The following is a 22,913-nucleotide window of genomic DNA, read 5'->3' as shown; positions in this document are numbered from 1 at the left end:
TTAATACAAATTTGCTTGAAGTTCAGGATCTGAGACTCTAGAAAAACCTTAAATCCCACAGCTTTCTAATGCAGAGGCCCCGCAGTGTTACTAAGTCAGTAGCAGATTTTTCCCAGAGCTTCTGATGCTGATGTAACCTTGTGTTGTGTTTACTGTAAGTGAGGTGGGTGTATTCCCTGAGGTGAGACGTGCTAGGCAGCCTGTGCAAATGCTACTATTTGTTTGCCAAAGCTTGCAGTTAACAGCTGGGTTTGGAATAACAGTCAAGAGATAGACTGCTGACGATTTATAATTTTTAATTTACATTTTTGTGTTTAAATTTGAACTAACCAATGAGAGCAGAGAGTTGTTGAAATTAATGGTTCTTACCTGTTGACTTTTCTATAATTATAAAATCCCATACCCTAAATGACAATGTTGTTCTTTAGACTGATCCTCCTGAACGAGTCGGCTGGAGAGAGACACAACATTTAGAACAAATTAATCAGCATAATTAAAAAGGGCTTGATGCAGCGACTTGTACTTTTATAAAAGGATGTAAACAAAGGGGAATTGGTAGGAATAAAGCCAGTTTGGTAGGTCACTGACAGCAGTTTTTGAAGTAAACCTATCTTAGCAAAATTGAAATCATAATACTTGAATAATTAAATCCCAAATTTAGGTGTTTGAAAGCTAGAGAAATTAGTTAAACTTAAAAAACAAATAGAATAACAATTAAATGACAAACAGAAATTTTAATTCGTATTCTAAATTAACCAACATTTAGTCATTTGGTAGCATAGAACTTGAGTATTGCTGAAAAAAGAGACATATCGAAGTTTTTCCGCCTTGCATTCCTCAGGACACTTTGCAAGGATACCAATATAAAGGGAAAACAACAATTTATATGAGAAGAGAGTGCTGATCGGTAGAGAAGTTGCCATATTGAATGCACCAATTGATGGTGACTGACAGTTAACTGCCAAACATGGTTTGAAATTTAAATCAGGCAGCTTGACTCTTATTAGTCAAGGCATTGTACTGAGGAATGAGTCAGCAAACGGCTGTTACTTAGATAAAAGCAAAATACTGCAGATGCTGGAAATCTGAAATAAAAACAGAACATGCTGGAAAAACTCAGCAGCCCTGACAGCACCTGTGGAGAGTGTTATGACCGATGCGGTTGGTAAAGCAGAGTTATTTAAAAATCCCAGAGTGAAACTTTAAACAACTGTCATAACCAATAATTTTAAGCGTTATGTTTGAGATGCGACTCTAAACTCAGGAATCAGATCACTAGTTCTTGAAGTTTTACATTAAATTAAATGAATCATTTTATTAATTTACACAGGTTAAAATATAAGTACACATGGCTACAAATTGCTACTATCATAATTTTTAACAAATTCCCAAACTAATCTCCTTTAAGGCAACAGCAACCCATAGACTTAACCAAACACCAGGCAAAGCATTTTCACCTTACAAATTCAAAATGAAGTTCTTTTCACTTTGGTTCCTGTGGAGCCAGTTGGAGGCTTACAGCTGCCTTTTGATCTCACATTGCCTCTACCCTGCACACCCGAAAACTACTGAAGTTATACCTACCAGCCCCATTGAATGTTAATTCTCATTGTATCAACAACCTCTTTGAACTTCACCTTTTAACAATGAAACCCCTTTCATAAAACCAATTTTATTAGTAATTTAAACATATTGCTTGGTAGCTGCTAGAAAGGCATCAATTTTCACCCCACTTCTTGAATGCTCTATTCAAAAAATACAAATACACGCTATCTCTCATTCATATCAAAACTAGTACATATCAAAGCACCCAGACTAGCTGGCTTTAATCCAATTAAGACACACCCGCAGACTAAACGTCTATTTTAAAAGAGAAATATTTTCCAAAATATTATGTACATTAATAGTTTCATGACAAGAGAGAAACAGAGTTAATGTTTAAAGTCCATATAACCCTTCTTCAGAGCTAAAGAGAAGTAGAAATGTGGTGAAATATATACTGTTTAAGGGGGGTGGAGGAGGTGAAGCTGGAGAAGGCCAGCGATATGTAGGGTCTAAGGATAGATTGACAACAATGTCAATGGATAAAAAGACAAAGGGTAGTGGTGAGGGCTAAAGGAGGTGCTGATAGTGGCATTAAAGTAAGAAAGCAGAATGTATTAATAGCAGAACAAGGGTCAGCACTCTGAAAGAGCAACATGGAACAAGTAACAGATGGCCCTTTTTGGGGTGGGGCGGGAGGACGGGTGGTGGTTGGGCAAAAAAGGGTAGAAAATGAGATTTTAAAAAGGCGATAAAAAAGGGAATAAAATAATGAATAAAGATAAAAATAAATAAGTAGATAAAAAATAAAAGTAAAATTTTTTAAAAAGGATTAAAAAAGAAGTGAAGAGAGAAGATGTTGAACTCAATGTAAAGTCCGGAAGGCTATAAAGTGCCTAATTGGAAGATGAGGTGTTGGCCTACGTCACATCAACAATTTCCAGTTCCCTGGCCCTAACCGCCTGATCTTCACCATGGACGTCCAATCCCCCTACACCTCCATCCCCCATCAGGATGGTCTGAGGGCTCTCCATTTCTTCCTTGAACAATCCTCATTCACCACCACCCTCCTACTGGCTGAACTTGTCCTCTCACTGAACAATTTCCCCTTTAACTTGTCTCATTTCCTCCAAATAAAAGGTGTGGCTATGGGTACCCACATGGGCTCCAGTTATGCCTGTCTCTTTATGGGGTATGTGGACCATTCCTTGTTCCAGTCCTACTCAGGACCCTCCCACAACTCTTTTTTTCAGTACATGGATGACTGTTTCGGTGGGGCTTCATGCTCTCATCTAGACCTGGAAAAATTTATCAACTTTGCTTCCAATTTCCATCCCTCCATCACCTTCACATGGTCCATCTCTGATACTTCCCTTCCCTTCTTTGACCTCTCTGTTTCCCTTTCTGGTGATAGACTGTCCACCAATATTCACTACAAGCCTACCGACTCCCACAGCTACCTCGACTACAGCTCCTCACACCCCGCTTCCTGTAAGGATTCCATCCCATTCTCTCAGTTCCTTCGCCTCCATCACATCTGTTCTGATGATGCCACTTTCCAAAACGGCGCTTCTGACACGTCTTCCATCTTCCTTAACCGAGGTTTCCCGTCCACTGTGGTTGACAGGGCCCTCAACCGTGTCTGACTCATCTCCCGTGCTTCTGCCCTCACACCTTCCTCTTCCTCCCAGAACCATGATAAGGTCCCCCTTGTCCTCACTTTTCACTCCACCAGCCTCCGCATTCAAAGAATCATCCTCCGCCATTTCTGCCAACTCCAGCATGATGCCACCACCAAACACATCTTCCCTTCACCCCCCCGGCAGCATTCCATAGGGATCGTTCCCCCCCGGGAAACTCTGGTCCACTCCTCCATCACCCCCAACACCTCAACACCCCCCCACGGCACCTTCGCATGCAATCGCAGAAAGTGCAACACCTGCCCCTTTACTTCCTCCTTCCGCACCGTCCAAGGGCCCAAAAACTCCTTTCAGGTGAAGCAGCATTTCACTTGCACCGCCTTCAATTTGATCTACTGCATTCACTGCTCCCAAAGCAGTCTCTATGTTGGAGGGACCAAACGCAGACTGGGTGACTGCTTTGCGGAACACCTTCGGTCTGTCCGCAAGCATTACCCAGACCTCCCTGTCGCTTGTCATTTCAACGCACCACCCTGCTCTCATGCCCACATGTCCGTCCTTGGCCTGCTGCATTGTTCCAGTGAAGCTCAACGCAAACCGGAGGAACAGCACCTCATCTTCCGACTAGGCACTTTACAGCCTTCCGGACTTAACATTGAGTTCAACAACTTCAGACCATGAACTCTCTTCTCTATCTTCACCACTTTTTTTGATCCCTTCTTTTAAAATTTATTTTTATTTATTATTTTTTATCTACTTATTTTTATTTTTATTCATTTATTCATTGTTTTATCCCCTTTTTAATCCCATTTTCTACCCTTTTTCCCCACCCACTGCCCCCTCCCCCAACCCCACCCCCAAAAGGGCCATCTGTTACTTGTCATGTTGTTCTTTTCAGAGTGCTTACCCTTGTTCTGCTATTATCACATTCGGCTTTCGTACCTTTGCCACTGTCAGCGCCTTTTTTAGCCCTTACCACTACCATTAACACTCCCTTTGTCCTTTTGTTCATGACATGTTTGTCAATCTCTCCTTAGCCCCCACCTATCACTGGCCTTCTATCCAGCTTCACCTGCTCCACCCCCCCTTAAACAGTATAAACTTCACCACATTTCTACTTCTCTTTAGCTCTGAAGAAGGGTCACATGGACATGAAACATGAACTCTGTTTTTCTCTCCATTTATAATGGCCATCACTTATTTTGTTTAGCTGAAACAGGTGCAATGTGTTTTTTTGTTAGGATTTGGTTCTATTTACTATGGGGGGCTGGTGGACGTGTTTATTTCATTTGGTTTATTTCACTTCTCATATTTTAAATCAATCTTGGGGGTCTATACCTCCAAGTGTCGATCCTTGCCTCGGTGAATATTCTGTGACACACCTGGCAATTGCGCAGCACACCCCGATGGCTTTAAGATCATTATGGTGTATTCTATTCACTTATGGGATGTGGGCATCACTGGTTAGGCCAGCATTTGTTGCCCATCCTAATTGCCCTTGTTCAGAGGGAATTTAAGAGTCAACCACATAGCTGTAGGCCACATGTAGGCCAGACCGGGTAAGGACGACAGATTTCCATCCCTAAAGGGCACTAGTAAACCAGATGGGTTTTTATGACAATCAGCAATGGTTTCATGGGGGTCATTACACTTTTAATTCCAGATTTTCATTGAATTCAAATTTGAACAGAGCATTACCCTGGATCTCTGAAATTGCCCAGTGTCAATACCACTACATCACCGCTTCCCTGTTACTTCCATAAGATCCCACTTCCCATGGTTTTCAAAGTGGGTAAATCCTCTCAGCACAGCTCACCTTTAAGGTTCAGTTTAATTTATCAAACACATCTATTAAACTATGATCAAGCAAATGATTTGAAATGATGTATGAGTTATGTGTTTACAATTAGAAATTCTTTGTCTAACTCCTTGAGTACATGATTGTAGAACTGTTTCACCTATATAGAGTATTCATTCTTTTATGTTTGAGGAAGGAAACCTGTGACTTCTGAGCTTTCCAAGCTGCCTCTTCTCATGACTAACTCAAATTTCAATTGTCATTTTTTGACTAAAATCTCTTGGATACCTGGAAAAGGATTATTGGGACATTTAGTGTTTTCAATATCTGATTTCTCAAATTCAAAAGGAAACTGTCCGTCAAACACAGGCTATATATAGAATACAATACATAGACAACTGTGTGTTGCACTCTGTCCCAAGCCTATTTCAAAGGGGACCATAACAGCAAGCATCACAATATAGCACTACCGTGGGCATTTTCTCCCTTTGTTCAATGTTTGAAAGGTAGAGTCAAGGCCACTGGGTCAAGAGCAGGAATCGCGGACTATTTTCCATCCCTTGATCTGGGAGCACCTGCCATTTCTGCTCCTGGGACAGAGAGTGAGCAACACAGGGTGGGCTGGGAATCCAGTGAGGAATCTACTGATTTGATTATTGAGTAGCTGGAAATGGCATTTTAATGAGCAGACAAACTCTTAACAGTTAACATTTTGAACTTCTGTAAGTGAAATTCTGTGCTGGGAGTACAAGTTTGAAAAATGACGCCAGTATTTTCTAAGCAGTGACAACAACAACGTCTTGCATTTATATATCACCTCAAATGTAATAAAACATTTCAAGGCACTTCACAGGAGTGTTATAAAGCAATATTTGACACCAAGCCATGTAAGACAATATGAGGTCAGATGACCAAAAGCTTGGCCAAAGAGGTAGGTTTTATGGAGCGACTTAAAGGAAGAAAGAGAATTAGAGAGGCAGAGAGATTTAGGGAAGGAATTCCAGAACTTTGGGCCCAGGCAACTGAAGGCACGGCCACTAATGGTGGAGCAGTTAAAATAGAGGAGCTCAAAATGCCAGAATTAGAAGTGAACACTAAGCTTAGAGGATTGTGGGACTGGAGAGGGTGGAGTGAGGCCAGGAAGGATTTGAAAACAAGAATGAACATTTTAAAATCGAAGCTTTGCTTAACTGGGAGTCAAGTTTCAAGTTAACAAAGGCATGGATAAGAGTTCAGCAGCAAATGAGCTGAGGCTGCTGCGGAGGTAGGTCACTTCACCTAGGTGGAAATAGTGATGTTAGTGATGGTGTGGATACGTGACTGGAAGCTCATCTCAGGGTCATATATGACATCAAGGCTGTGAGCAGTCTGCTTCAGCCTCTGTTGCCAGGGTGGGGGGATGGGGTTAGTAGCTACGGTAACAGGGTTGTTTGGGATCAACGACAGTAGCTTCAGTCTTCCCAATACTTAATTGGAGGAAATTTCTGCTCATCCAGTACAGGATGTCGAACATTCTAGTAATTTAGAGACAGTGGACAGGTCAAGAGAGATGGTGATGAGGTAGAGGTGGGCATCATCAACGTACATGAAGAACGCTGTGTAATGATATCACTGAGGGGTAGCATTTAGGCGGGAAATAGGAAGGAGCCAAGGATTGATCCTTGGGGGATGCCAGAGGTTTTGGTGTGGGAGCTGCAAGAGAAGCCATTACAAGTGATTCTCTGGCTACGATTAGGTATATCAGAATGGAACCGCGTGAGATCAGTCCCACCCAGCTCAACAACACATGTACAGTAAAGGGTACAGGCTAGGAGCTGTGTCTATAGTTAGGTCTTTACCCATCTCTGCTCAACACCACGCTGACCCTTGGGTCTGGGTCATGTGCCTTTTTCCATCGCTATGTGGGTGGTACTGTACTCAGTCCCACATTAACCCTGTATGTGCCAGACCCTTATACTATAAGTCCCCCAAAGTCTTTATCCAATGTATATGGAGTTATAAAAGCAAAATATCATGGATGCTGGAAATCTGAAGTAAAAACAGAAAATGTTGGAAAAACTCAGCAGGTTTGACAGCATCTGTGGAGAGAGAAACAGAGTTAACGTTTTGAGTCAGTAATGACCCTTCTTCAGAGCTGCTGTATGGAGTTATACTAGTTTACTTTGTCTTACATTGTTATCGGTCTCATACATTTACATTGTTGTTAGCACATTATCACTATTACTACATTAGCACTATTACTACATTAGCACTATTACTACATTATCATTACCCCATCTCCCCCCTTCAAGTCCTTGAATTTGCAGGTTCAGGCGATCTGGAGGCCTTCTAACCATTCCAGATCTCGTTTGCCGTTCTGTTGGAGGAGTGGGAGGCTCTGTTGGTTCTGCTTCTTCTTGTTGGTTTGGAGGCTGAGCTGGCCTTTGGGTTTACTTTCATTCCTTCCTGCCATTCCTTCATGTTGAACCGCACTTGGTCAGTTTGGCTGTTGTGTTGATCAGTGGTTGCTGCTACACTAAATCGTTTCTTGCGGGGTGGACAAACATTGTGCTCATCTCCATGTTCTTTTTTCCTTCTTTCTATGCATAGGCCGTTTTGATGTCCTCTGTGGCCGAGGAAGTGTTTTCCTTTGGCGAGAAGAAGGTTTAGTGGTATGCTCACCTCTGCTTTTTGTTGTTGACCGTGGCCGATTGTTACCAGGTTCCAGCATCCTTTGTGGTTGTGGCATGCTGGCTGGAAGCTGCAGTGTGTGCACGGTGGTTGCAGTGTTGACCAGCTGTAATGTCGTCGGGGCTGAAGGTAGAGCCTTCGCAAACGGCTGATCACTCTCATGTACCACTTCCAATGGAGGCGTCACGTTATCTCGTGAATAGTTGGTTGGTTGGTCTGACCATTGAGAGTTTTCTGGGACCTTCAATGAGAATTGACAAACCTGCTCTGCAAAAAGAGAGGAGAGTTCAGAGCTGAAGCCTGAGTCCAAATACTTTTTAGTGTTTGAGTGCCAGGGACCATGTAGTTCTGTTTGGTTAACAACAGTGGTTGCCTTGACATCCTCTGCTGTCTTGAGGAGATTCAAGTCTATTCAGGCATCCCTGCTAAGGAGAGAGAAAGGCTGACTATGGATGACCTACATCAGCTCAGAGATCTGTTTTCTGCCATACCTCAGTGGATTGCCTTTTCCAGGGTTCAATCTTCCTTAGCTTGTAGTATGTCAGAGAGCATATCATCTCTCACTGCCACCACTATTCTGTCCCTGATGAATCCAGACTTAAATCTCCATATTCACAACCTTCTGCCGTCCTGTAGAGATCATTGATGAAGGAATCAATAATTTTCCCTGGCAGTTGGGCTCTCTGGTAGTGAATTGAGCCCTCTCTAGTATTTTATTACTTCTTAAGTTAAAATAAATGCCAAAAGATTTTAATACCTCCTTGAATTTGGCAAATGATTTATTAATTCCCTGCCTTACAATGATGTCATCTGCAATCGGGCCTATTGAGTAAAGCAGCATGTTCGCCTGCTTTTCTTCTGACTTTATTCTTAAACCTGAAGTGATGCTGTATCTTAAGGATCTTTTCCTCCAAAGAACCCAATTTTGTGATTGGTCTGGGCCTTGGATTAGTCCAAACTGAGTTGGGAATGTAGAATTCTGATCTATGGTAAAAACATTTTAAAGTGTATGTGCAGCTTTAAGAGTTACGGGTTTTTAAGATGGTATCGCCGTTGACTCCCAAGACAAAAGGATTTCCCACACTTTCTGGTTTTGGCAGGCTCCACAAAATGGTTCCTATTAAAAGTCTAATGATGACCATGAAACCATTGCCGATTGTTGTAAAAACCCATCTGAATCACTAATACCATTTAGGGAAGGAAATCTGCTGTCCTTACCTGGTCTGGCCGACATGTGACTCCAGACCCACAGCAATGTGGTTGACTCTTAAATGCCCCCTGATGGGTAATAAATGCTGGTCAAGCCAGTGACACCCACATCCCATGAATGAATTTTTAAAAAGTCCATGAGCTCCTCGCACCTGTTGTTGGATGTAAGGGTGGAGGGGGCAGGGGTAGTGGGGGGTGGTGTTATGAAGGTGGTTTGCAGTTAAGAAAAGCCAGGGGGATACCGCATTCCAGGATGACCTGGAATAGAGAGCAGTTTTAGCAGACAAGAGAAGGACCTGATAATGTTTTAAGACCTGGCAATGGATGGCTAAACCAGTTGTGTGTTAACATCCTTTCAAGTCTGTGTCTCTTGGGCTTGAGAGTGGAGATGAGAGTCGTAGCAAGGGATTGCCAGGGTGAGAGAGTAATGGTTTTGTTGGGAACTAGGATAAAGGTGGAGGTGAGAGCGCAAATCAGATAAAATCAGTAGCTGCAAAAACATAATGGCGAAAGGAAGGCTGAAGGCTAGATAGTTGGGATTTTCAAAGTGCAGTTGTAAGTGAATTGGGGGATAACATTTTTCCAGGGACAGATACAGAAGGAGGTGAGGTTAGGGGATGGAATGGGGATGTGGTGGTGAGCAATACAAGAAAGTGATCAGAGATGGCCTTCCTGTGATTGAAACTATGGGAGTAGCGAGGCCACTTGAGATGGCAAGGTCATGGGGGTGGCCGTGAATATGGGTTGGGGAGTTTATATGGAGGGAGAGATTTGGGGAGGATAAGAGGACAGTGAACTCAGAGGAGTGAGCAAACGATGAGTCAAGATGAAGGTTGAAATCACCAAGGATAAGAAGTCATTCAGTGCAGAGGCTGAGGGAGGAAAGCAGTAAAGAAATCTCGGTGATAGAATTTTTATGGTACCTGGGTGGGCAGTTCAAAATAATGATTTTGAAAGATGCAAGGGACTGGAAAAAGGCAAGAGATGCTCAAAGGAGGAGAAAGTGCAGAAGTAGTAAGAGGGACAGGTCAAGCTGTGATCTTGTCATACGTGCCACAACAGTCTTGGCAGAGCACGTGGTGGAAGCTGGGGAGCCAGGCAAGGAGGCTTCACTAAGCAGAAAGGTGGCATCATTCCTCAGTCAGGTTTCCGTTAAGGCCGTGATGTTGATGCAGTCATCCACAGTAAGTTCCTGGGTGAAATGCCGTGTTCACAAGTGAACTGAAGGAGATACATTGAGAAGTGGTAAGAGCTGATCAGCCAGCAGAGTCCATAGGGTATTCACTGCAAAGGGTGAATTGGACAGGAAGACAACTAGGAAGGTTAGCGCTTAGTCTGGGCAATGGGTGCAAAAGTCAATGAGATAGTGGGTTTGGGCAATTGGGGTTACTGCTTGTAATGAGCTAGCAACAAGTGCCTCATTGAGCCTGTCGAAGGATACCAAGAGAGATACAATGGAAAGCTGAAGGCTTATCTAACAGGGAGTCAAGCCTGGGACAGCGGCAAGAGAGCAAAAAGGTCGAGGAATACGGAAGGGTTAGGGCAGAGAATTGGAAGACCAATGTAGCTAAGAGAGGAGAAATGAAACAAGCGATAGCAATAGAAGACAGATTAGGATGGGAAAAGAGAAAATAAATAAATAAAAGAGGAGAAAGAGTTGAAAATGAAAGTAATAGGCTTGGGTCCAGAGTGGCAACTAAAATGTGCATGGGAAAACCCAAGTTACGTTAGCCTGGCAGAAAGCACCTTGGCAGAAAATGCCAGAACTCCCCAGCATGGAGAATATAACCATGGCTGACTTTAGCACTGAACAGTTTAACTTATTCAATTTGTGAGAAGAATCTGAAGGTGGATTGAGTCCCTTGTATTGAGTAGCAGCTGTATCCTTACATTGCACTAGATGGCAGCAAAACAACCACTTCTTTGGGTTGACCTTTTGGATGGACCTGGCTGTAATTTGTTAGAAATGTTTGCACCAACCCTGCTGTTAATAAATGCCCCCTGTCATATCACACAGAACCCTTGCTGTGGATCATTAAATCACTTTGCTTTCAAGAACTCTTTGTGATTTTAATCACTGGTTTATGATAATGTTTTCACATCACAAATAAGCGATTTATGATACCAATAATGTCATTCTGTGGTTTTCACACCCCAAAGTGTAAGGCCTGAATGAAGTGCGGAAAAGTCCTTTTAAGCAAGAATGGATCTTTTCACATTGTTTTATTTCTTCACAAGTCTTTCCATTTTGTACCTGTGACAAACCGTCTAAAAGTATTTCTGACATTCTCTCTGCTCTCCCTCCTTTCCCGCATTACTCCGATGCGAAACTGTGAACTCAGTTCAATGACTTCATCGAGAACATTTTTTGTTCTTTAAATAGCTCCCATTGGAGAGACATTCTCTTAGAATATTTACAGGATCTTAAAGCAGGCAAGGTGAAGGGGAGCTGACACCCCTTCAGAACCACATAATGTTCTCATATCCCAATGAACCTCTGGCATATTCCAGCAGCCTCCATGTGTGTGTGATTACTCCCAGGTTGTCATAGTTTCTCAAGTCTAAGATTCTACAGATTTAGGGTGGGTGGGGGGGCAGGGGTGGGGGCGGTGTGTGTAAGGCATGGAATTAGACAACAGCACATAATTTGGGCAACAGCTTCTGAGCTCCAGGGCAGTGTATCTGGGGGGTACACTGAAGATGTGCTGGGGAATCCTCCCGTAGGTTCCCAGGTAAGGATTGTGTGGCAATTGCCTGGGAAGTTCAAAGTACCAATGGGTAATTGCCCTGCCCTGGGAACCATCTGAAAATATGATTTAAATCACTAACTTCAGATGGTTCCGATTGTGATATAGTAATAGTTACCTAGAAAAAGTTAGAATTAAAAACTCTTCTAGCTTCAGGGTACCTATTGTACAGGCCCACAGCGACACCCCACGGTACTCCCCTGACCCCCAAGGGACTACCCCCTGAACCCCTATGGGACTCTGTAAAATGGGGCGGGCACCCATCTCACCACCTACCCGCCCACCCAGGATTCCATCCCCATAGTACTGGGACAGGGGGTTGAGCGCTGAAATCGGCAGCCTTCCACCATATTTAAATGAATAATTAAGGGTCAATTAGGCTTGTTATTTAGCTAATTGACCCTGACAATACACTTCCCACGCCATTAAATGTTTGGTGTGGGCAGCAAGGCTTGAGCAGCAAGCCTGATTTTTAAACTTTATTGTTTAAAGGGCGGAAAGGAAGTGGGGTCCTTGCTCTTCAGGGACTGCGCTTGGCTGATCTCTGAGCTGATGTAGGTCATCCGTAGCCAGCCTTTCTCACTCCTTAGGTTGAACTCCCCCTTCCTTCCTACCCTTAAATCTACCCCCTCCCCCACCCTGCCCCTCCACCCAAACACTCCCATCCCAAGACCCCAGACTTCACAGAAACACAGAATCTTTATACAGTGCAAAAGGAGGCCATTTGGCCCATTGACTCTGCACTGACTCTCTGAAGAGCTTTCTACCTAGTCTCACTCCCCTGTCTTATCCCCATAACCTTGCACATTCTCTCTTTTCAGATAGCCATCCCATTGCTTTCTGAATACTTTGATCAAACCTGCCTCCGCCATCCTTTCAGGAAGTTTGTTCCAGACTCCAACCATCCTCTGGATGAAAAAATTTTTCCTCACCTCACTTTTACTCCTTTTGCCAATTATTTTGAATCTGTGCCCTCTAGTTCTTAATGTTCTCCTGAGTGGGAACAGTTTCTCACTATTTACCCTGTCCATACCCCTCAGGGTCATGAATGCCTCTATCAAGTCTCCTCTCAGCCTTTTCTCCAAGGAAAACAGTCCCAACCCCTCCAATCTATCCTCATGGCTACAGTTCTTTAACCCAGGAATCATTCTTGTGAATCTCCTCTGTACTCTCTCTCTCCAATGCCTTCACTTCCTTTCTCAAGTATGGCACCCAGAACTGGATGCAGTACTCCAGATGAGGCCGAACTAGTGTCTTATACAAGTTCAACATGACCTCCTTACTCTTGTACTCAATGCCCCTATTAATAAAGTCTAAGATACTATATGCTTTTTTAACAGCTCTCTCAACATGCCCTGCCATCTTCAATGGCTTATGTACATATACACTGAGGTTCCTTTGCTCCTTCACCTCCTTTAGAGGCTTTCCCTTTATTTTATACTATCTCTCCATATTCTTCCTGCCAAAATGAATCACCTCACACTTCTCTGCATTGAACCTCATCTGCCACTTGTCTGCCCAATCCACCAACATGTCTATGTCCTTCTGAAGTTCAAGACTATCCTCATCACAGTTGACAATGTTTCCAGTCTTCGTATCATCTGCAAATTTTGAAATCATGTCCTGAACACCACAGTCTCAGTCATTAATATATATCAGGAAGAGCAAGGGTCCCAACACTGACCCCTGGGGAATTCCACCACAAACCTTCTTCCAATCTGAAAAACAACCAACTATCACAACTCTCTGTTTCCTGTCACTCAGCCAATTTCTTATTCAAGTGCCTACTTTCCATTTCATTTCGTGGTCTAGAATTTTGCTCACAAGTCTATTGTGTGGCACTGTATCAAATGCCTTTTCAAAATATATATACACCACATCAACAGTGTCTCCCTTATCAACTTTCTCTGTTACCTCCTCAAAAAACTCCAGCAAGTTAGTTAAACATGATTTTCCCTTAATTAATCTGTGCTGGCTTTCCTTAAATATCCTGCACTTGTCTAAGTGACTATTGATTTTGTCTCAAACTATGGTTTCCAGAAGTTTCCCTACTACTGAGGTCAAACTGACTGGCCTGTAGTTGCTTATCTGCTCTGGGGATCCAGGGGCCTTGATCTTCCCCTTTTCCTGTCATCCCAGAAGCTGCCACTGACACCGTCCTGGTGGAGCTGCTGGCCAATCTGATTGGTCGGCAGCTCCAAAAGGCAAGTCTTTCTCCCCAATGAGTGGGAGAAGTCCCATTCAGCCCTCCTTAATCAGCCCTACAATGCTTTATGGTTCTAGGGTAGGTCGGCATGGAACATGTCAATTCCACGCCAATGTGGTTTCTGGAGGGACTCGCCATTTGCCACCCGCCCCAGCGCGCGTATTATTCTGCCCTACATCTACACCTATTCCCTCATTGTTGGTTAATGTTGTGATCCCAGCTGATGTTAATACTGGACAGGTCAGATCCTAGAGTGAAACCTGGCTTTATAGACCCTAACTTTTTTTTAGAAGCTGTGGAGGAAAGTTACTGAACAAATTCACTGTCTGCTGATGAACTTTTAACACAAAGAATAAAATGTTTATTAAACAAGAAAAATGAATTATATTACACCAGACAAAAATGTGGGAAAATCTCAATACAAACACAAGAAGACGATTCAAATTCACACTATGCCTTTACCCAAGCAATATTTCTACAGACACATAAACCAGTGAAGAGTTACCATTAGCTTCGCACAAAGGCTTCTCACTTGGGTCTGGCACAGTTGCAAATGATTTTTTTCTGATGAATCCCTGAGCATTCACTCAATGCTTTTCATCCAGCTCATGTCTCTCCCTGAGACACCCAAAAACCACACTCTAAAGTCTTCCAGTAGCACTTCTGCTAAACTGATCACCTTACTGAGTTCTATAACTGACTATTCAGTCAATGACTGTCTCACTGGCCTTGTAATGTTTTCTTCTCAGAGAGCTGAAAATCACTGAATTCACTGTCTGACAAACACTGAACTTTCTCTTCTGTCTTTCTCTGTGTCTATGTCCCTGGACCACTCTCACTAGGCAACAGTAAAGGTTTTTGTGGGAAAAATTTTCCCCCTGTCGGGGGGGAAGTGCGGGTGCAGGGGCACGCCGCCATTTTACGTGGGCAGGCATATTAAGGCCGGCCCAGCGTGATGTCCGCTCAGAAGCGCTATACACTCCCTGTGCAAGCGGGGGGGTGGGATTCCCTCAGCTGGGAATGCGCTCTTTCACGCATGTGCGCGAAAGAGCGCACAGATCTCCCTGAGGCTAAGTGCTGCCTCCAGGAGATCGGCTCAGATTTAAAACTTTAAATAAAGAGGTTTAAAAAATATCCCTGCCATGTCCCCTCATGTGACACTGTCACATGAGTTGGGACATGTCCATAATTTTTATTGAAAGATGTGATAAAAATTTAAAGATCCTCATGAAACCTCATCCCGCCCGTGGATGAGGTTTTATGCTTTTCCCAGAGCCCACCAGGGCTCCCAGCCTGACCGCTAACCTTAAGGTTGGACGGGCAAGTCCATTAATGACCTTGATTTCTCTTTCAATGGCCTCAATTGGCCGTTGATAGGTCGGCGGACGCACAGCTGACTCGGCTGCGCCCCCACCAACCTGACAATGGAAATGACGCGGGGTGACATCGGGATTTCTACCCAACATCGTCCCACGTCATTTTATGTGTCAGCGAGCGGGGCCCGCCCCCGCTCGCCAACCGGAAGATGCTGCTCTGTGTTTTCCACCCACAATCACTAAACTTTTAATTCATCTCTTTACTTTCAGGGGTTGGGAAACCTCATTAAAAATGTATATACACAAACAAACCCAAAAGACTTGACCTTTCAGAGAGTTGGAATAAATGGGTCTTTTTCAAAATGGTAGGCGGTGACTAGTGGGGTACCACAGGTATCAGTTCTTGGGCCCCAGCTATTCACAATATATATCCATGATTTGGATGAGGGAACCAAATGTAATATTTCCAAGTTTACTGATGACACAGAACTTGGTGGGAAAATGAGCGATGAGGAGGGTGTCAAGAGGCTTCAAGGTGATTTAGACAGATTCAGTGAGTGGACAAATACATGGCAGATGCAGTATAACGTGGAAAAGTATGAAGTTATCCACTTTGGTAGGAAAAACAGAATGGCAGAGTATTATTTAAATGGTGATAGGTTGGGAAATGTTGATGTACAAAGGGACCTGGGTGTCCTTGTACACCAGTCACTGAAAGCAAGCATGCAGGTGCAGCAAGCAGTTAGGAAGGCAAATGGTTTGTTGGCCTTCATTGCGAGAGGACTTAAGTACAGGAGCAAGGATGCCTTACTGCAGCTGCACAGGGCCTTGGTGAGACCACACCTGGAGTATTGTGTGTAGTTTTGGTCTCCTTACCTAAGAAAGGATATACTTGCCATAGAGGGAGTGCAGCAAAGATTCACCAGACTGATTCCTGGGATGGCAGGATTGTCGTATGAGGAGAGATTGATGCAACTAGGCCCTGTATTCACTGGAGTTCAGAAGAATGAGAGGGGATCTCGTTGAAACATATAAAGTTCTGACAGGGATGGACAGATTGGATGCAGGGATGATGTTTCCTCTGGTTGGGGGGTCTAGAACAAGGGGTCACAGTCTCAGGATACAGGGTAGGCCATTTAGGACTGAGATGAGGAGAAACTTCTTCACTGAGGGTGGTGAACCTGTGGAATTCTCTACTGCAGAGGGTTGTGGAGGCCAAGTCACTGAATATATTTAAGAAGGAAATAGATAGCTTTCTGGACTCTAAAGGCATCAAGGAGTATGGGGAGAGTGTGGGAGCACGGTGTTGAGATAGAGGATCAGCCATGATCATATTGATTGGTGGAGCAGGCTCGAAGAGCCGAATGACCTACTCCTGCTCCTAGTTTCTATTCATCTATGTTTCAGTTAAGAGTCCATCCAGACTTCCCGCCACCAAGGTTCACAAAAAAAACCTAATGAAGCTGGAACCCTTTTTACCTTACTTAACACACAAATATATATATATATATATGTTCAACTCAAAAATGATACATTGCTTATGACAGAGTTAATACTCTGAATATTTCATCGTCAGTGTCAAAGGCTGTATCTGTTGTATCGCTCTCTATGGGCAAAATGTTTAGCTCGCTGGGTGGGCATGCGCCCGACCCGTAGCTCGAGTGTAAAATGATGTGCCCCGACGTCAACGCACAGTGACACGATATTATGTTTGGCGGGTGCTGGAGTCGGCAGTGCGCGCACCAACAATTAAAAGGCCTGTTAAGGCCATTAACAAGGTTATTAAATTAGATTTTTCACTGCCCGTCCAACATTACGGGTTGGCCGGCAGGCGAAAAGGCCAAGTGGCCTGTGCACTTTTTAGGAAACCTCATCCACGGGCGGGATAAGGTTTCCTAAAGCAAATAAAAATAAAATAAAATTTTAAAAATGTAATTAATAACATGTCCCTACTCATGTGATAGAGTCACATGAGGGGACATGTTTAATTACATTATTTATTTCCTTTTTTAAAAATTGCTTCATCTCCCTGAAGCAGCTCTGTGCCTCAGGGAGATTATGAAGCGCTCACTCACGCGCATGCACCAAGTTCGCACTCGCCCCTCTCGCACTCCCCCACCCCTGCCCCGCCCCTCCCCCCACCCCCCACCCCCTCCCCCACCCAGCCCGCACACACAGCGCTGAGCACTGCCGCTCCATTTCACGCAGCGCGGGCCTTAATTGACCCGCCAGCCTGAAATTGCGGTCCGGCCTCGAGCTTCCTGACCACCCGCCCCCACCAAGCTCACCCAACAAGGGCAAGGTTCCGCCCTAAATTTTCAGTGGTTGTTGAAACTCGGGCAGGATTGTTCAGATGTTGGGGTTTCCCACCCTGCTACCCGAAGAGTTGGTGGGAACCACATCCCCGCCGATCACAGCAGCCCCACAGCCAGGACGCTTCCAGGCGTGTCGATTGGCTGGGGATGGGAGTTATGCCCCTCGCCCAGGCTGATGTTCTAACTTGAGCTGTCAGCAATCTGACTGACCTGCAGCTCTGCAGACCCAGCAGAGCTAGTGGCAGCAGGACTGGGACTACGAGAAGTCCCCAGATTCTGATTCCTGACGTCTAGTGCCAGGTAAGTGTGGGGGTGTGGAGGCAGGGTGGGGTGGTCTCATGGTAAAGAGTGGTGGTGAGGCTTGAGGGGGTGAGAATAGGGGTGTGGTCACACCCCTTGATGGAGAGGTCAAAGGGGGAGGGAGCACCTCTGGTGGGAAAACCTTGGGTGGGCTGCACCTCATATCAAAAGGGGGTCCTTGAGGGAGGCAAGGCCCAAGCAGGGCCTCCCTCTGCCCTAAACTCCTCCCGCCAGCCTCAGAATTGAGGCCAAGTGGGACGTGGTCCTTAACTGGCTTATAATTGGCCACTTAAAGGTCTCAATTAGGGTGAGAGTGAGCGGGTTGCCCTAGGCCTCATCCTCCCCAATGTAAAATTACAGACAGGTCGGGGGGTGGGGGGGTGGGGTGGGGAGGGTTGGGGGGAGGGGGGGCGGGGGCTGGGGGGGCGGGTGCGGGGGGTGTGGGTGGTGCAGGAGTGCGGCAGGTAGGCCACATGGGGAATTTACAGGCTCCCTACCTGCAAAACCGTTGGTGGAGGATGTAAAATTCTGCCCAGGAAATATTTCATGATAGACCCACATTAGAGCATAAATAAAAAAGATTTCTTGGCGATCCTCTCAGTTCTCCTATTCTCTGGTGTTTTTTTAAGAAATGTTTTGATTTTGTTGTTGTTCCATAAGAACATTCAGGTGGATCCGTTGGTTCACTTCATGGTGGCAATCGTACTTTACCATTGACGCAACATATTGAAGTTTTCTTTTATTCATTCACGGGCTTCGCTGGCTAGGTCAGCGTTTATTGCCCATCCCTAATTGCCCTTGAGAAGGTGGTGGTGAGCTGCCTTCTTGATCTGCTGTAGTCCATGTGGTGTAGGTACATCCACGGTGCTGTTAGGGAGGGAGTTCCAGGATTTTGACCCAGCGACAGTGAAGGAACGGTGATATATTTCCAAGTCAGGATGGTGAGTGACTTGGAGGGGAACTTCCAGGTAGTGGTGTTCCCATTTACCTGCTGCCCTTGGCCTTCTAGATGGCAGTGGTCGTGGGTTTGGAAGGTGCTGTCGAAGGAGCCTTGGTGAGTTCCTGGTGGCTATCTTTTCCACTTTGTTGCACCACAATTCCTGCCAATTTCAGATTCTGGGTCTGAGTCATAATTATGATGAGGATCATACATGAAAGCTTCCTTAAAGAGTCTTTGGGCTGAATAATATGCTGTGCGGTCAGCAGCATTTCCCACTTTGCAGAGTCTATTATGGGGCATGATGACGTCAGGCGCTGTTTGCTACATTATCACGTGGGTTTCCGATAGTATGGCACATGGGCAGGTCAAAAAGTTGGGAACCCGTCTGCATTATTTAAAGATCTATTTAAAAGGGAATTCAGCTAATTAACTACCCACCTCACTGCAGTAATATGGTCAAAAGGCAATAGGGTGAGATTTACAACAGATGGAGAATCCGTTTCTTTAAGGGTAAGCTTGTCTGGGCGGGTTTTAAAACTACAGCTGAGACCAGAGTCTCAGCTTCGCAGTCCAAACTCTATTGACTGCAGGGGCTGTTCAATTGAGCGTGCAGAGTAACATTTTGGATATTTTTTCATAAGGAGGAATCTCCTTTCCTTCAGAGGGCTCTTTTGATTGTTCATTGAATATTCTAGTGTCCGTAGCCCATGGGTGAGGGGGGCAAACTCTTGGAGACAGATGAGATTGTGGCCTCAGTTGGAGACACAACCTCCAGTGAGGAGGAGAGAAGGATTAGGTAAGGCAGGAGGAGTAGGACGAGAGGAAGAAGGGAGGCTCAGGATGCTGTGGTTCCTCAGGAAGGGGCTCAGAGAAGTGCCAGACCCCAGTGGCTAGGAGGAGTCCAGAAAGCCTCAGCGGAGGTGTGGATGGGTTTATGCTGCCCAAGGGTATACAGACAGTGATTCAGCTCCTACAACTTAGTGACACTTAGTGCAGAAGACTCAGGCTTTCAAGGGTGACTGTGACATCACTATGTGGTGTGGGGAGATCTCATCCAACTGCCTTGGGAGCCACCTGATGCCCATTGCATGGAAGGTGACAGTAGCAGTTTACTTCTCAGAACAGGCTTATTCCAGGCAGCCTATGGAGACCTCAGTGGGATAACACAGCTGCTGCATACCACTGCCTCAAGCTGTTCACAGATGCAATGTTCCAAAGGCTGGGAATTACATCTCCATCACACAGGATGTCCAAAGTCAAATGGATAGAGCCCGAGGATTTGCAGCAATTGCCGGTTTCTCCTGGGTGCAGGAAGACATTGACTGTACACATGTAGCCATTAAGGCTCCTTCTGGACAGCCATCCTCCTTCATAAACAGAAAGGGCTTCCACTCGATCAATGTGCAGCTAATGTGTGACCATAATCGGAGGGTCATGCAGGCGTGTGCCATGTACCCGGGCAGCAGTCATGACTCATACATTCTTAGGAACTCACAGATTCCAGACCTTTTCATTGGCCCAGATTCCTTGGAGGGATGTCTGCTAGGTGATAAGGGCTACCCACTGAAAAGATGGCTAATGATGCCTGTGAGGTTCCCTAGGCCTGACACAGAGAGAAGGTAAAGTGAGAGCCACAGCAGCACCAGGGCCATAGAACATAAGAACTAGGAGCAGGAGTAGGCAATTCAGCCCCTCGAGCCTGCCCCGCCATTCATTACGATCATGGCTGATCTCATTTCGGCCTCAACTCCAATTTCCCGTCCTCTCCCCATAACCTTTCAACCCATTACTAATTAAAAATCTGTCTATCTCCTCCTTAAATTTATTCAGCGTCCCGGCATCCACTGCACTCTGAGGTAGTGAATTCCACAGATTCACGACCATTTGAGAAAAGTAATTCCTCCTCATCTCTGATTTAAATCTACCACCCCTTAGCCTAAAACTATGGCCCCTCGTTCTAGGATGCCCCAGAAGGGGAAACATCCGCTCCATTTATTAATTTTGCTTCCAATCTCCACCCCTCCATCATCTTCACATGGTCCATCTCTGACACTTCTCTTCCCTTCCTTGACCTCTCTGTCTCAATTTCTGATGATAGACTGTCCACCAATATCCATTACAAGCCTACCGACTCCCACAGCTACCTCGACTACAGCTCCTCACACCCCGCTTCCTGTAAAGACTCCATCCCATTCTCTCAGTTCCTTCGCCTCCGTCGCATCTGTTCTGATGACGCTACCTTCAAAAACAGCTCCTCGGACATGTCCTCCTTCTTCCTTAACCGAGGTTTTCCATCCACGGTGGTTGACAGGGCCCTCAACCGTGTCCGGCCCATATCCCGCGCATCCTCCCTCACGCCTTCTCCTCCTTCCCAGAAACATGATAGGGTCCCCCTTGTCCTCACTTATCACCCCACCAGCCTCCGCATTCAAAGGATCATCCTCCGCCATTTCCGCCAACTCCAGCATGATGCCACCACCAAACACATCTTCCCTTCACCCCCCTTGACAGCATTCCGTAGGGATCGTTCCCTCCGGGACACCCTGGTCCACTCCTCCATCACCCCCTACTCCTCAACCCCCACTTATGGCACCTCCCCATGCCCACGCAGAAGATGCAACACCTGCCCCTTCACTTCCTCTCTCCTCACCGTCCAAGGGCCCAAACACTCCTTTCAAGTGAAGCAGCATTTCACTTGCATTTCCCCTAACTTAGTCTACTGCATTTGTTGCTCCCAATGCGGTCTCCTCTACATTGGAGAGACCAAACGCAAACTGGGCGACCGTTTTGCGGAACACCTGCGGTCTGTCCGCAAGAAAGACCCAAACCTCCCTGTCGCTTGCCATTTTAACACTCCACCCTGTTCTCTTGCCCACATGTCTGTCCTTGGCTTGCTGCATTGTTCCAGTGAAGCCCAACGCAAACTGGAGGAACAGCACCTCATCTTCCGACTAGGCACTTTACAGCCTTCTGGGCTGAATATTGAATTCAACAACTTTAGATCTTAAACTCCCCCTCCCCCCATCCCCACCCCGTTTCTTTCCCCCCCACCCGCCTTTTTTTTCAATAATTTATATAGATTCTTCTTTCCCCACCTATTTCCATTATTTTTAAATCTAAAACTAAAACCTTTAGTCTTTCCACCCCACCCCCACTAGAGCTGTACTTTGAATATCCTGTCTTGCATTCTTAATTAGCACTTTTCTCAGACAAAGACCACCACCTTCAACACCTCTTTGACCCTTTTGTCTCTGACATCTTTTGATTATCTGCTCACACCACACCCTCAATGTGTCTCTTCCCCCCCACCCACCTTAAACCAATTTATATTTCTCCCTTGTTGAAACTATGCTTCAGTTCTGCTGAAGGGCCATGAGGGCTCGAAACGTTGACTGATTTCTTCTCCGCTGATGCTGCCAGACTTGCTGAGTTTTTCCAGGTAATTCTGTTTTTATTTCGCTCCATATCTACTTTGTCTATCCCCTTTAGCATCTCATATACCTCAATTAGATCTCCTCTCATCCTTCTAAACTCTAGCGAGTATAGGCCTAAACTGCTCAATCTCTCCTCATAAGACAAGCCCTGCACCTCTGGTATCAATCTAGTGAACCTCCTCTGAACCACCTCCAGTGCAACCACATCCTCCCTCAAGTAATGGGACCAAAACTGTGCACAGTACTCCAGGTGCGGTCTCACCAATGCTGTGTACAGTTGCAACAACACTTCCCTATTTTTAGACTCTATTCCTTTAGCAATAAATGCCAAAATTCCATTTGCCTTCCTTATTATCTGCTGTACCTGCATACTAGCTTTCAGCGATTCATGCACGTGGACATCCAGATCCCTCTGCACTGAAGCATTCTGAAGTTTCTCTCCATTTAAATAATAAGTTGCCTTTTTATTCTTCCGACCAAAATGGATAACCTCACACTTATCCACGTTAAACTCCATCTGCCAAATTTTGGCCCATTCACCAAACCTGTCCATATCCATTTGTAAATTTCTTATTTCTTCATTGCAACTTACTTTCCCACCTATTTTGGTGTCATCTGCAAATTTAGCTATAGTACCTTCTATCCCTGAATCCAAGTCATTAATATAGATTGTAAATAGTTGGGGCCCAAGGACCGAACCCTGTGGCACCCCACTAGTTACAGCTTGCCATCCAGAGAAAGACCCATTTATCCCCACTCTCTGCTTTCTGTTGGTTAGCCAATCCTATATCCAAGC

Source organism: Cetorhinus maximus, chromosome 21 (assembly GCF_964194155.1).
Source record: "Cetorhinus maximus chromosome 21, sCetMax3.hap1.1, whole genome shotgun sequence".
Classification (NCBI taxonomy): Eukaryota; Metazoa; Chordata; class Chondrichthyes; order Lamniformes; family Cetorhinidae; genus Cetorhinus; species Cetorhinus maximus.
This window is presented reverse-complemented; position numbering follows the sequence as displayed.